The sequence below is a fragment of the Bos taurus genome, chromosome 22, assembly GCF_002263795.3.
Source record: "Bos taurus isolate L1 Dominette 01449 registration number 42190680 breed Hereford chromosome 22, ARS-UCD2.0, whole genome shotgun sequence".
In the NCBI taxonomy this organism is placed as follows: Eukaryota; Metazoa; Chordata; class Mammalia; order Artiodactyla; family Bovidae; genus Bos; species Bos taurus.
In genome coordinates this window covers 8,612,997-8,628,889 of record NC_037349.1, presented here as the reverse complement: position 1 = coordinate 8,628,889, position 15,893 = coordinate 8,612,997, and the positions used below count along the sequence as shown (strand labels likewise).

Here is a 15,893-nt window from a genome sequence, read left to right as displayed (position 1 = left end):
TTTCACAGGGGAACCAAGGAAGCCATGAGGAAATTAAGTGATTTGAGAAAATATCATACAAAGGCATCTAACGTTATGTATGTTCTTGTTCTCAAATATCATCACATGAAAAAAACACATTCACATTTAAGTAGAGAAACAAAAAATGAAAGAAATTAGGTATAAGGCAATTTGTCAGCCACACAAGGCATGGCCTAAATTCCTTCCACAAACACGGGAGCTTTATTAGTTTTCTAGGCTGTGTGACAAATTACAAACTTGGCAGCTTAGAACCCGTTGATGATCCCATGATTTCTACAGGGTAGCTGTCTGGGCTCAGCTCTGCTGAGTCCTCTGCCCAGGCTCTGGCAGGGCTGTCATCAAGGTACTGGCCAGCCTGGAGTCTCACTTGAAGCTCAGATTGTTAGCAGAATTTATGTCCTTCAGGTTGCAACAACTCCAGGCCAGAAGGACAACCTCTCTGACTTCAGAGAAGTCCTAAGCCATCTTTGAAAGGACTCACTTGATTAGCTCAGGCCTATCCAGGGAATCTCTCTTTGATTAACTCACAAACTAATTAGGGACTTAGTGACATCTGTACCATCCCTTCACTTAGCTGTGTAATGTAACCATGGGAGTGGCATCCATAACATTCACCAGACCCGCCCACAGTGAAAGGGAAGAGATTCTACTTGGAACGTAGACAAAGAGGTGGAATCTTGGGGACCACCCAGAACTCTGCTTACCACACTAATACCACCTTTCAACAGGCAGCGTGCTCAGGTTCATGTTTGGTATTCTACTGCTAATCCACACAGCAGTGTGACAATCTCCCTGGGTTCTCTGCAGCTCTTTAAATGGATGCCAGCTCACTACTCAATTAGGTAAGCCAGGATAAGTGCCTACTGTCATGCCTGGCCCAGGACGAAGATGTCTAGAAAGGTCAATGTCAAGTGAAGACTCAGTTCTTTACGAGCAGACACTTCCAATCCATGTTGCAGAAAGCTGGAAATTACTGCTTGTAAAAACTAGGAGTTAAAATTGTTTTTGAAAACTGATAGGTCACATCCATCCTCATAGACTGAGTTAGTAATGAAGAACACAGTGACTCACGAGGAAGGGAACTCAGAACAAATAAGGGGGTTGAGTTCAAGGTCTGCAAGATTAGATTCCAGAGTAATGTGGCCTTTGTAAAATTTTTATAAGTAAGAATCTGCCTGCGAAGCAGGAGAGCCAGGTTTGATCCCTGGGTTGGGAAGGAAATGGAGAAGGAAATGGCAACCCACTCCAGTATTCTTGCCTGGAGAATCCCATGGACAGAGAAGCCTGGCGGGCTACAGTCCAAGGGGTTGCAAAAGAGTCAGACACAACTGAAGCTACTAACACCTTTAGGAAGAACTGGAAAAACAAAACCCAAAGACTGAGCATGTGGCCCTAACTTGCAGCACAGCCTATGTGACCTGAATTTCTCTTTTCTTCTCTATGAGTCACAGCACCCCTACCTTTCAGTAAGAGTGGCCTGCACGAGCTGAGAGAACATCCCAGGTTGGTCCTCCTCACAAATACACTGATTTTTCAAACAGCATGGAGGGGACAGCCCCTTGGCACCATTCAGATTCACCCGGGTGACAGCTCTTACCTCTCAGACATCACGGCCACTTTACAGTGTGAGGAATAGAGGGAAGATGTCCAACTTAAGAAAAGCACCTTTTTCTCAGCCATCAGGAACAGTTTTGGCCAGCCAACATTTTCTCTCCTCTTGGTGTTTTTATAGGTCTCTTGTGCATTCCCCCCTCAAACAAAGTCGTGATTATTCATGAGCCCAGGTGTAGTCGACAGCACCTGTTACGGGCCTCCTCTCTCCGTATTCACTTTTCTACATCCGCAAGCAAGTCATTTAACCACCAGAGTCTGTTTCCCACCTAAGTGGACATAATGATGCCGAGACCCAGGGACGGGGTAAGAGGATTAACTGACTTGATGCACAAGTCAGCTCCCCAGCAGGGGTCCTGACACAGTGGATGCTCTGTCCCACCCTCAACCCCCTCCATCCCCATAAGAAGGCAGATCTCATCTGGAGGGCATTATTTATAAAAGGCTAGAAGCTGTCTGCCTGCTAAGTGAGCTTACAGAGAATTCAAGTCTGATCATCAAAATTAATAATGGTATTCAATCTAATTTTCCAAGCCAGAGGAGTGGAAGGCTGAGCTGTAATCAATCTTTAGAGGTCAATTCACAGGGGATTTACCAGGTAAAGGGCTTAGCGCCCCCTTGTGCAGGAAAAATGCCATGCTCTTACCATCCTGCGCTCTCTGAGCAAGATGCCTGTGGCTCCCTTAGATGATTGAAAACAGATTCCCCCTCTCTCACCTGCCCCTAGGCAGCCAGCTCTAGGTTAAATTGTAATTTTTTCTTTTAAAGATTGTGAATTGTTTGATTAGTTTCCAAATAAGATAGTCTTGCCTTCCCCATGGAATAAAAATCACAAGGGTTTACCTTAAATTTCCTTTCTATTCCTGAGTCCAGACAATGAGTTTCCTTCCCCAGAGGCAATTACTGCTGCTAGATTCCTGGGATTCCCACCAGAGATCGTGTGTGTGTGCATGCACATATACATACTGCATATCTAGTGCATACACATAAATATTTACAAATATGTGTATATATCCTTCCACAAAGGATGAAGGGCTATACACACAGCACCTGGCTTTTCTCTACACCTTACTTTTTCACAGTATATGTTGGCAATCATTCCATATCTGTCTGTTTCACTGCCTCGTTTTTTTGTGATTGCATAGTATTCCACCGAATGAATGAAAAATTTATTTATTCAGTCTTTTTGATAATTGTATAGTATGTACATACGTGTATTAATTGGAGAAGGAAATGGCAACCCACTCCAGTATTTTTGCCTTGAAAATCCCATGGATAGAAGAGCCTGGAGGGCTACAGTCCATGGGGTCAATAAGAGTCAGACATGACTGCGCATCTGAGCATATATACATATACATGTGTGCATTAACATATGTACACATATAAAAATACTTGTATAAATTTTATTAATCTTTTGCTATTTCAAACAAGCTACTGATTTCAACAAACTGTGGAAAGTTCTTAAAGAGATGGGAGTACCAGACCACCTTACCTGTCTCCTGAGAAACCTGTACACAGGTTAAGAAGCAACAGTTAGAACTGGACATGGAATGACTGACTGGTTCAAAATTGGGAAAAGAGTATGACAAGTCTATATATTGTCACTCTGCTTATTTAACTTATATGCAGAGTATATCATGTGAAATGCTAAGCTGAATGAGTCATGAATCACAAGCTGGAGTCAAGATTGCTGGGAGAAATAGCAGTCTCAGATATGCAGATGATACCACTCTAATGGTAAGTGAAGAAGAACTAAAGAGCCACTTGATGAGGGTAAAGAGGACAGTGAAAAGCTGGCTTAAAACTCAACATTCAAAAACGAAGATCGTGACATTCAGTTCCATCACTTCATGGCAAATAGAAGGGGAAAAAGTGGAAACAATGACAGATTTTATTTTCTTGGGCTCCAAAATCACTGTGGACAGTGACTGCAGCCATGAAGTTAAAAGACACTTGATCCTTGAAAGGACACCCACGACAAGCCTAGCCAGCATATTAAAAATCAGAGACATCACTTTGCCAACAAAGTCCATCTAGTCAAAGCTATGGTTTTTTCCAGTAGTCATGTACACATATGAGAGTCAGTCCAAAGAGAAGGCTAAACCCCAAAGGACTGATGCTTTCAAATCGTGGTGCTGGAGGAGACACTTGAGAGTCCCTTGGACAGCAAGCAGATCAAACCAGTCAATCCTAAAGGATATCAACCGTGAATATTCATTGGAAGCCCTGATACTGAAGCTGACGCTCCAATACTTTGACCACCTGATGCAAAGAGCTGACTCACTGGAAAAGACCCTGATTCTGGGAAAGATTGAGGGCAGAAGGAGAAGTGGGCAACAGAGGATGAGATGGACAGAGAGCATCATCAGTTAAACGGACATGAATTTGATCTAACTTGGGGAGACAGTAGAGGACAGGGAAGCCTGGCGTGCTACAGCCCTTGAGTTTGCAAAGAGTTGGACATCACAGCGACTGAACAACAACTGCTTTCAACAAGCTATTGCTATTTCTGTAATTAATAATCTTTCTGTTGGTTTATATTACGGTGAATGTATTTTTTGGATCGACTCCCAGTAGTGAAATTGTGTCCAATGTTCTTCTAATTGCTTTATACATATTCACTCAGTGAATATTTATTGAGAATCTTATCAGGTCTTATTGACGGTGCTGAGAATATATCATTGAATATACAATCATTGAATCATTGTCTATATCAATATATAGACAAAATTATTCTTATCATATTTTACATTATAGTGATAATAATTTTTTAACTCCTTACAATAATTGTCTTATATAAGCTAGTGGTAAAGAACCTGCCTGAAAATGCAGGAGACATAAGAGATGTGGGTTTGATCCCTGGAGAAGAGCATGGCAACCCACTTCACTATTCTTGCCTGGAGAATCCCATGGACAGAGAAGCCTGGTGGGCTACAGTCCATGGGGTTGCAAAGAGTCGGACACGACTGAAGTGACTTAGAATGCACACAGGGACTATCAGTCTCCCATTTTATAGGCAAGAAGACTTGTCCAAGATGTACAGTTAGTAAGCAGTGGAGTTGGGATTAAAACCAGGTAGTTTTGTTCCAGAATAGTTGCACCTTGCTACAAGCTATATTTTTACAACACATCTTAAATATGCTACACGTCACAACTCAGCTCAGCCTTATAAGAGGCCCCATTATTTTTTAAAATTTTTATTGGGGTAGCGTTGATTTACAATGCTGTGTTAATTTCTGCCATAGAGCAAAGTGAGTCAGTACACACACACACACATTCAGTCATTTTTTAGATTCTTTACCCATGTGGGTCATTACAGAGTACTGAGTAGAGCTCTCTACTATTTTTTTTTTTTTTTTTTTTTAGAATAGGTTTAACAGAAAAGAACTTGTTATGCCTGGAAACAACCTATCCATGGGGACACCTTCTAAAAGGCTCTTAGATCAGTTTTCCTCGAAGTAGCTCTGGTCTGAGGCTCTTGTGCTTGTGATTTCCTGAGAGAGGAGGGGATGGGAGCATCAAGTTAGGGCAGGGGAAGAGGCTGCATAAAGATGTGAACTCAATGGAACTCTACCCTCAGCTGAGCCCTTGAGGAGCTCAGAAGCATAAACGGCATCACAGAGCTGTCCTCCCTGGTAGCAGAGGGATGGTGATCCGCAGCCCCATACTCAGTCATGGGCTGTGAGCTGCCTCTAGAAAGAGGTACAACCTCTTGAGCTATTCTGGGTGAGGGGAATGTCCAGAATAAGGATACAGGTGCAGACAGCCGGCTACCCCTACAGTTAAGGCAGGTGGGGCATGGACTGGCCCTGTAAAGGGAACCTGGGCAGAGCACCATGGTGTGTGTGTGCCACGTCACGGAAAAAGCATCTCCACTGGATTCTCCTGCAGGTACTTCTGAATCAACAAGTTCAAGGCTGGATGCATCAATGGGCACTGCTTCTGTATCCTCCACCACGTTAAACAGCACCACCTCCCACAATGATGCCCAGTGCAGAAGCCTCCTGGTCCTTTCTCCGCTCAGCCTCTTCAGCTAACCAGACAAAATTTGTAACTCACAATGTCTTACTTTCTCCTAAGGAAGAGCTTTTCTCATCCCAACTCAACTGCATCCTGACTCCATTATCGCCTTCTCAGATCTGTCTTCCACATGGCAACCTGAGGGATCTTCCAATGCACAGATCTCATTCTGAAACTCCTTGTTTATTATACCTTCAGTGGTTCCACTTCTTCTATTCATTAAAGCCCGGAGAGTACTGGCCTTGTTCAACTCTAGACTCTCTGTTCCACTAGCCACACACCTCAACCCACTAATGTACACTGCTGTTCAACCCAACTGCTTGAGCTTCCCCAAACACTAAAACTCTTGACTGACAAGAATTAGTCTACTTCTGTCCAGAGTCAGGCTAAACTTTCTCTGCCCTGGGATAAAGTCCCTTAAGGGCTCTCAAACTTGATAAATATTTAGTGTGTGGTATCTAGTCTCCAAATTTGTCCCCCAGTAAGTTATGCTTCTCAGTATTTATGCTCCTGTGCACCCCCACCCTTGAATCTGAGCTGAACTGGAGATTTGCTTATAATCAACAAAATGCAGAAGTCACACTTTGATTTCTGAGGGTTAGTCAGAAAAAGCTTCATAGCTTCCAACTTTCACTCTTGGGAGGTTTGCTCCAAGGGAAACCAGTCACCAGGAAGAAATCCATCTGTCATGGATTGACAGATGCTGTGAGGAATCCCAAGCTAGCCAAGCAGAGAACCCATGTGAGGAGAGAGAGATCTGAGAGAACAGCCCCCACACATATCCAGCCATCACAGGCATCAGACACATGAATAAAAATGTCTTCAGATGACCACAGTCTCAACCATGGTCAGTGGGCAAAAACATGAGGGGTCCCAAGATGAGTCTAACAGTCATAGAACCATGGGAGATTTTCGGGAATCCCCTGGTGGGAATCCCAGGTGATGCGATGGTAAAGAATCTGCCTGCCAATGCAGGAGAGAGATGCAAGAGATGTGAGTTTGATCCCTGGGTCAGGAAGATCCCCTGGAGGAGGAAATGGCAACCCACTTCAGTATTCTTGCCCGGGAAATCCCATGGACAGAGGAGCCTGGTGGGCTGCAGTCCACGGGGTTGCGAAGAGTTGGACATGACTGAGCAGGCACACGCAGCTGGTGGCCCAGGGGCTAAGACGCCATGCTCCCCGTGCAGGGGGCCTGGTTTCAGTCCCTGGTCATGGAGCTAGATCCTGTGTACCACAACTAAGACCTGGTCATCAAATAAATAAACAATATTTAATGGCGAGGGCAAAAAGACTAAGCTTTTGGTGAATTGTTACTTAGCCACTGATCACTAGAACATGTCTGAATTAGTATATAGGCTACTGTACTTGGAGTGTTGCTCTTTGTTTTCCTGACTGTGCAGTCCAGGATAAGAACCATACATTGTTCATCTCTGAGTCTCATAGTGTAGTGTAGAGACAGACATATCAATCAACTCAAGAAGTGTTTGATGAATGAATCAAGGAATGAGGTAAGAGTGGGGATTCTGGGGATTATTACTCCCTCATGCCCTGTGCTCATCCTCAGTGAGGTCACCATAACTTCTTCTATAAAAGTTGAGTTTTATAAACACTTACTGGGTGACTGAAGTGTGACCTGTGAGGTCCCACACATAAGCTCTAGAGTCAGACAAACTCAGGTTTAAATTCCAGCTTTGTCCCTGATGAGTTGCATCCCCTTAAGCCTTGATTTAAACTCTTTGAGCTTCATTTGCTTATCTACAAACTTTGGATAATGAAATTCCTAACTTCTTGATATTGAGGTGAAGATTGCATGAGATGATATTTTAATCCTCACAGTAAATGACTCACTCCATGTTTCATTAATGTGTTAACTGAATTGACAATGTAAGTAAAATGCTTTGTCCAGTCATTAGTAAAAGAACAGATGAATTAACCAGTGCACCTTGCAAAGTCTCAGTATATACATCCTTTCTTTCATGCCTTTCCTTCATCCTTTCCTCATTTCCCTCTATTGTAAGGTCACAGATGACCTGTGCTAAGACTAAACATCCATGGTACAACTGAAAACTGGGGGGGGGTGACCAGATTTACTTTTGAGTAGTTCCTATATGTCCAGGCATCAGCAGCAGTGAATCAGTGTTCATACCTGTAACCAACATCAAATTTCACATTCTGAACCAAACTTTTCTAAGAAGTGAGTTTCCCTATAAGAAATAAAGTCTATTCTCCAATATTCCTCTGCTTCCTCTTCCAGGGAAACGTTGGGAAGACTGTGTTCCAGCCACTACTTTGACAAATTTCATCATTTGTTTCTCCTCTGTAATGAAGCAAGTTGTTGAAATTAGGGTCATTTCTCCAAAAAGAGAAACCTACTAAGCACAATATTAATGTGCAGTGGGGATGTTTATCAGCAAAGAGCATTGGTTCCCAAAGCAGCAAATGACCCCAGGAGGTAAAATTATGAGGTGATCTCATGCTCAGGCAGAACAGAAAGGGGATATGTCAGCAGGTACATCCAGAGGACTAGGGTCTCTGCGGTGCATGCTCCCCATTGTGCCCTTAGCATGAAAGAGCTGCTTCTACAAGCATCTCCAGTGTATTCTACAGGGTAACACATACCTGATCATCATAACATAAATACTCCCATCATCTTAGGGAGAAAATAACAAGGGCTTTGATTTCTGGAAAGAAATGTACTCATTATTATCAACGAGAGGAACACTGGACTGATTGAACATATATAAATTGAGGACCTGTCTAGAGGCTAATACATCCTCTTCTCTCCATTAGTCTGTGGCTGCACTTTTTAAAAATCCATTTCCACAGTGCTGTTTAATAATAAATATAAAATAAAGTGAAGGTGATTCTCCTTTCCTAGCAAACACAGAAAAATTATGTCTTGTCTCCCACTATGGGAGGTATATTGCCCACATCCCTAGTTCTCTCCCCACCTTGGAGCCAACACATGGATGAAAACTAGTATTTGATTACAGCAGTCAATCTCAGAAAGGCAACATGAGATATGGGGATAGTGCTGGTCCGAAAGTCTAAGAGCCTTACAAGCATTCCTTTTCTGTCCTCACCCTGGAGGAAGGTGTCTCCGTTCCCTGGACCAGCTCCTTATGGCCTGTCCTCCTCTGTTCTCACCAGAATCTCCCCATCATTTATCATACATTCTTTAAGAATCATCTCTGCAAGAATTCCTCCTGACACGTCCCAGGTGTGGTTACAAATCCCACTGTGTGTCGTCAGCCCTCTGATTTGCTTCTGCCCACAAGGTGCTATAATTCTTTGTTTGTCTCTCTCCACGAAGAAACACTTCATTTTTGCATAGTAAAACTGTGCTGCGTTCACCCCTCTAATCCCAGCAGCTGACACTGGGAGGAGAATGCAGTTGGATCTTTCTTCATGCTGAATGGAATTGTGTGGACGGGAATAATCACACAGATCCAAAGGGCTCCTTGGAGAAGATCTTGTACATGCTCCTCATTTTATAGATACAGTTATGAGATCCCCAGGAGACAAGGGGTTGCCCAAAATTATGCAGTTTATTAGCATCAGAGTAGGGACTTGGATTCAGTTCTCTTAAATCCTAGTCCAGGGCCCTCTTTGTTAAATGAAATCAATACGTATCGAGTACCTACTATGTGGAAGGTTCTGTGCCATGTGAATGGCTTATGATCTCAAGGAATTTTTATTTCAAGGACAGAAGGAAGTATGGGATACACAAGACACGGCTGAATGTAAAAAGAGCTCATATGGATGTATGAATAAAATGGCTTGGGAGTGTGGGGATTATGTGAGATTGATTCCAGGGGAATGGCAGCAGCCACTCTTGGTCATGTGGGGTATATCACCTTGGCCCTGCTCTGGCTTTAGCTTCAGTTGCGTTGAGCCATGCAATCTCACTCTCATGCTCACAGCATCTCACCCGGAGCTAACACTTGGTTTTCTGCCCCAGTGTCAGGAGCCAATCAGCTTATACAAGCCCTGTGTAAAGAAGTTAGCAGCCTTCAGGGTCATTGCTCAAAGAAGAGAGGACCACAGTCAGCAGATAAATAGCCTGGCGTCTCAGCCTTCAGGTGGGAAACACTGGAACTCACTCTGTTCGTCTTTCGGAAGGAAGGTCCTGGAGAAGCTAAAGCCTGTGGCCCACCACATTGACCTTAAGAACTCATGACTTTATGGACTTCCCTCCCTCTGTCTCTCTCTGTCTCTCTCTCTGCTCCCTGACATCTGCTTGCTAAGGTCATTTCCCAAATAATCTGCCTGCAGAGGCTTTTCTCAGACTCTGCCTTGGGGGCAACCAAAATGAAGACAGGAAGTCAGAGGTACAGCGCTGCTTTATGACTTCCACGGGCCCTGGGCATTTTTGCCTTCATGCGTTCCTTCTGCATTAAAAAGAAGAAAATTAATATATAATTATATACAATTATATATAAATAATAAATATATAAATATAATTTAATGTATAATACAAATTTAATTTTAAATTATATTTTACCACCACATTGGTATAAAGACAAAAATAAAACACAATCCAGGTTGTATGCCTTATTATGTGCTCATTAACATTATATGCAGCTTTTCCTTCTGATTTTAAAAGGATTTAAAATTAAAATATTACCATGGGCCCTCAGCACTGTGTTCCCTCTGGGCCTAATGGATGAGTCCATCCTGCAGAGGGGAAGGAACAGCAGGATGGCCTCGTGGATAAAGTGTCAAAGGAGCTAATCCTTAAAGAATGGGCTTAATTTGAACAGACACGGAGACTTCCTATCCTTTCAATACAGATCATTGTTTTTTTAATATTTATTCTATTACATAAGTTAATCATGTTTATTGTGGTTGCTGCTGCTGCTGCTAAGTCGCTTCAGTCATGTCTGACTCTGTGGGACCCCATAGACAGCAGCCCACCAGGCTCCTCCGTCCCTGGGATTCTCCAGGCAGGAACACTGGAGTGGGTTGCCATTTCCTTCTCCAATGCATGAAAGTGAAAAGTGAAAGCGAAGTCGTTCAGTTGTGTCCAACTCTTCGTGACCCCACGGACTGCAGCCTACCAGGCTCCTCAGTCCATGGGATTTTCCAGGCAAGAGTACTGGAGTGGGGTGAATAATACAGAAGTATTAAGATAAAACTAAAAGTCACCTTTGATTTTACCAACAGGAATAAACTCAATACTTGAGGATATTCCCCATGGATGTTTGTATTTTGTGGTTTGAGTTTTATATTAGGGGGGGGTGTAAAATTGGAATATAGCATTTTCCTAGTTTCAGGCTTACAACATAATAATTCCATATTTGCATGCACTACAAAGTGATCTATACGATAAGTCTAGTTCTCATCTGTCACCATACGGCTTACCCCCTTTACCCATTTCATCTGCCCACAACTGTCCACTGTTCTGGTACCCACCAATCTGCTGTCTGTATCTATGACTTTCATCTTCTTTTGTTTGTTCATATGTTTTGCTTTTTAGATTCCACATATAAATGCCATCAAACAGTATTTGTCTTTGTCTGACTTATTGCACTTAGCATAATGCCTTCAAGGCTTAGTCATGTTGTTACAAATGGCAGATTTTTTATGGCTAAGTAGTATTCCACTGTAGGTATATACCATATCGTCTTTATTAATTTATCTACCAATAGACACTTGGCTTGTTTCCAAACCTTGGCTATTTAAACAAAATTGCAATGAACATCAAGTGCATGCATCTTTCAAATTAGTGACTTTGTTCTTTTTGGAAAAATACCCAGAAGTGGAATTGATACTGTAGTTCTATTTTTAATTCTTTGATGAAACACCATACTGTTTTCCACAGTGGTGGCACCAATTTACACTCCCTCTAACAGTGAGTGAGGGTTCCCTTTTCTTTACATCCTTGCCAAGGCTTGCTATTTCTTCTCATTTTGATTATAGCCCTTCTAACAGGTGTGAGATGATAGCTCACTGTAGTTTGATTTGCATTTCCCTGATAATCGGTGACGCTGAACATCTTGTCCTGGGTCTGTTGACCATATATATCCATGTCTTCTTTGGAAAAATGTCTATTTAGATTCTCTGTCCATTTTGAAATCAAATTGTTTGGGAGGGTTTTTTTTTTTTTCTTTGCCATTGAGTTGTTTGAATTGTTCCTATATTTTGGATATTAACTTTTTATCAGATATGATTTTCAAGTATTTTCACTATTCACTAGGCTGTCTTTTCATTGTATTAATGGTTTCTTATGCTGCACAGACATTTTTAGTTTGATAAAGGCCCCACATGCTTATTTTTGCCTTAGTTGCCCTTGATTTTGGAGTCAAATCTGAAAATTCAACATTGGGATTGATGTCAAGGAGCTTACTGCTGCTTTCTATTTCCTTCTACGCACTTTTTTGTGTGTCGGGTTTTACATTCAAGTCTTTAACCCATTTTGAGTTAAGTTTGTGTATGATTAAGTCTTTTATGTGACTATTCAGTTTTCCCAACAACATTTAATGAAGACACTGTCCTCTGTGGTTTGGGGGATGCAGAAGTGCATCATTTACGTTAGTTAAAATATGTACTCACACGATTTTGCCTCAGTGCCTTGGAGATATTATTTTCTTTTTTTTTTTTTTAATGTCCTGGCATGTGTTACTGAGGATGACAGTCTGATTTTTGTCCAACACTGACTTCTGTAAGTAATGTCTTTTCTAGTAACTTTCAAAACTTTCTCCTTCTGCATAATAGTTGTTGCTTCATTACCATGCATAGAGGGTATATGCATTACCATGCATAGAGGGTATATATAATAGTTGTTGCTTCATTACCATGCATAGAGGGTATTTAATACGACAGCATATTAAAAAGAAGAGATATTACTTTGCCAACAAAGGTCCATCTAGTCAAAGCTATGGTTTTTCCCCCTCATAGCTCAATTGGTAAAGAATCTGCCTGCAATGCAGGAGACCTAGGTTCAACTCCTGGGTCGGGAAGATCCTCTGGAGAAGGAAATAGCAACCCACTTCAGTATTGTTGTCTGGAGAATCCCATGGACAGAGAAGCCTGGCAGGCTACAGTCCATGGGGCTGCAAGAGTTGGACACAACTTAGCGACTAAAGAGAGAAAGATGTATGGATGTGAGAGTTGGACTATAAAGAAAGCTTGAGCACTGAAGAATTGATGCTTTTGAACTGTGGTGTTGGAGAAGACACTTGAGAGTCCCACAGCAAGGAGATCCAATCAGTCCGTCCTAAAGAAAATCAGTCCTGAATATTCATTGGAAGGACTGATGCTAAAGCTGAAACTCCAATACTTTGGTCACCTGATGCAAAGAGCTGACTCAGTGGAAAAGACCCTGATGCTGGGAAAGATTGAAGGTGGGAGGATATAGGGGATGACAGAGGATGAGATGGTTGGATGGCATCACCGACATGATGGACATGAGTTTGAGCAAGCTCCAGGAGTTGGTGATGGACAGGGAGGCCTGGCATGCTGAAGTCCATGGGGCCACAAAGAGTTGGACATGACTGAGCAACTGAAATGAACGGAACTGAGGATAAAACTGTTTTCTCCTTCCTCCATCTTCTCTTTCCTAATTCCCAACTGTTCATTCCTCTCCTCTGTATTCCGGGTTATTTCCTCAGGCAATTCCTCCAACTTATTTATTCACTGTTTAGTCACACCTGGTTTAAACTATCCTTGCTGCTGCTGCTGCTGCTGCTAAGTCGCTTCAGTCGTGTCCGACTCTGTGCGACCCCATAGACGGCAACCCACCAGGCTCCGTCATCCCTGGGATTCTCCAGACAAGAACACTGGAGTGGGCTTCCATTTCCTTCTCCAGTGCATGAAAGTGAAAAGTGAAAGTGAAGTCACTCAGTCGTGTCCAACTCTTAGCGACCCCATGGACTGCAGCCCACCAGGCTCCTCCGTCCATGGGATTAAACTATCCTTAAATAAGGTTAATTATTTCTCTCCCCTATGGCAATATTTTTCATATGTAAACATAGCTACTTTTCTCATGTTAGAATATCCTTTTCCATTACCTCCATTTTATGGAGTCTATTCTTCTTTAACTTTGAATATTTTAAACTCACTTATATGAAAATACAGGTACATCTCAGAGATATTGCAGGTCTGGTTCCAGATACCACAATAGAGTGAATAATGCAACAAACCAAGTCATGAAGTTTTCAGTTTCCCAATGCATATAAAAGTTATATTTATACCATACTATAGTCTATTAAGTAGGCATTATGCCTTACAAAAACAATATACATACCTCAATTAAAAATACCAAATGCCAACAATGTTAACCATCATCTGAACCTTCAAGTCATAACCTTTTTAACAGTAACATCAAAGAATACTGATCACGGATCACTATAACAAATATAATCATAAAGACAAAGTTAGAAATATGGGTTTTTTTATTATTATTTGAGTATAGTTGATCTACATATTGTGTTAGTTTCTGCATAGAGCAAAGCGAATCAGCTATACATATCCACATATCCACTCTTTTTTAGAATTACCAAAGCATAACACAAAGTGAGCAAATGCTGTAAATGGTATTGATAGGCTTGCTCCACACAGAGTTGTCACAAACCTCCAATTTGTAAAAACTGCAATATCTTTGAAGCACAATAAAACAAAGTGTGCATGTACTTTTTCAGCTGACTTCATTCTGCTTTCTTGGGCATCAAAGCTTCCATTTGTTGCACCTGCTGACTATCTCTCATGGTGGCATTTCCTCAGTGTTTTATTTTTTCTCCTCAGCTCATCTTCAATTGGAATTTTCTTCAGGGGAAGCTTGGGGCGTGCCCTGGTTTATGAAGACCTCCCTTGGAGGATGTTTTCTGGAAGTCTCAGCTGGGGTCACAGTATTCACTGGTTCTAGATCCTTGGATTAATCCTCAGCTCAGGTCTCCAGTGCACACATGCAGAGCAGCTCATTGCATGTTCTCCCTGGTAAGTTTGATCCACCTTAGATCATGGTAGGCAGTGAATTCTGCCAGGGTTACACATGCTGCCATTCTGACATATAAGTTTGCATTTCTTAAATTGTTTCACCCTGTCTTTTAATCCATTATTTTTTTTAAACATAAGTATTTAAAGAAAGGTTCCTTTACTTGGAACCTCTGGAATCTTAGAAGGTAGATATCATACGCTGAAATTGTTTTAAATTTTTGTATTTATGCATTTTTTTCTAAGGAGACAAGCTGCAGCTTTCATCATATTCACAAAGGGATCTGAGACCCTTAGAAACCATTCTTTGAATGGTGTTAAAAGGTTTTAAAACCGTTCTTTTAAACAGTCTTGAATGTCTCCTAAATTAAGTGGCGCCCTTAGACATATGCTAAGAGCTACAGATAAAGAAATACATTCTATACCCTTTTTAGTCTAGGTCAGAGCTGGGAGGGAAGTCTTCAGAAGCTGGCATGAGTGATGCCACCACAGGTAGGCTCTAAGAGGCTTTCTTTCAGAGAATGTGTGTGTGTACAAAATATATATTTGGGGCTTCAAAAAGCTGGAAAGAAAGGAAGCCAGTCCAATCAGTGTGACTGCCTTCACCAAGCAAAAGCCAACCCAAGCTTGCCCTGTCTCTACATCCCCCATCTTTCATCCCAAGACACATGAGGACACAGAAATATTGTAAAACAAATGGAATTAGTCATAAATACAGATATATATATATATATATATTTATAAAGCTATCAGCACATAAAGTAACATCACACAAAATAATGTAAGACAAAAAGACTAGAGATAAAGGAAGTCACCTTCTAATGATGAAAGGCCCGATTCAAGAAGACAAAGCTATTTCCAACTCAATGCACTGAAAGGACACTGCCTCAAAATCTAAAAATCAACACTTGACAGAACTACAAGAACAATCGGGCCAATCCGTCACCCTAAAAAGAAACCTTAACCACTGAACACTGATAGGTGACGTCTACGACTGTGTCTCTGACTGTGTTCCTGTCTGCAAACTGAGATTCAGCGAGGGGATGTTCAGAAAGTCACACAGCAGGGAGGTGGCCAAACTCAGCTACAAATCCAGGTTCCTCTGACCCTAAAAGCAAAGCACTTTTTGCTTTGCTTTTTCCTGCTAACAAGAACTAGGAGAGAGAGATGATACCAATTTGGAAGTATTTTTTAATACACGTAAGCATTTGGTGGAGTATTTTTCCCTGCTCAGCAGCAGTTCTTTGCGATTCCTCCCCACCTGTTAATGACTGGGGTGTGTGCGGGGGCGGACTTGGCTTCCCG

General features: G+C 41.9%; 2 long non-coding RNA genes across 3 annotated transcripts in view; one reads left to right on the top strand and one right to left on the bottom strand.

Annotated features, from left to right (window-relative positions):
* Positions 1-703: 703 nt before the first annotated feature.
* LOC112443446 (uncharacterized) lies at positions 704-14,684 on the top strand. 2 transcript variants are annotated; one of them, XR_003031817.2, is made up of 3 exons: positions 704-863; positions 1,754-1,938; positions 14,400-14,684. It is a non-coding gene; the product is annotated as an uncharacterized lncRNA (long non-coding RNA). The 2 variants fall into 2 exon arrangements; XR_003031816.2 differs by lacking the exon at positions 14,400-14,684 and adding an exon at positions 5,524-5,902.
* LOC132343480 (uncharacterized) overlaps positions 9,306-15,893 on the bottom strand; it is a 42,266-nt gene continuing 35,678 nt past the window's right edge. The window contains exon 2 of the long non-coding RNA XR_009492332.1: positions 9,306-9,644. This is a non-coding gene — a long non-coding RNA (uncharacterized lncRNA). The remainder of the gene's footprint in view (positions 9,645-15,893) is intronic.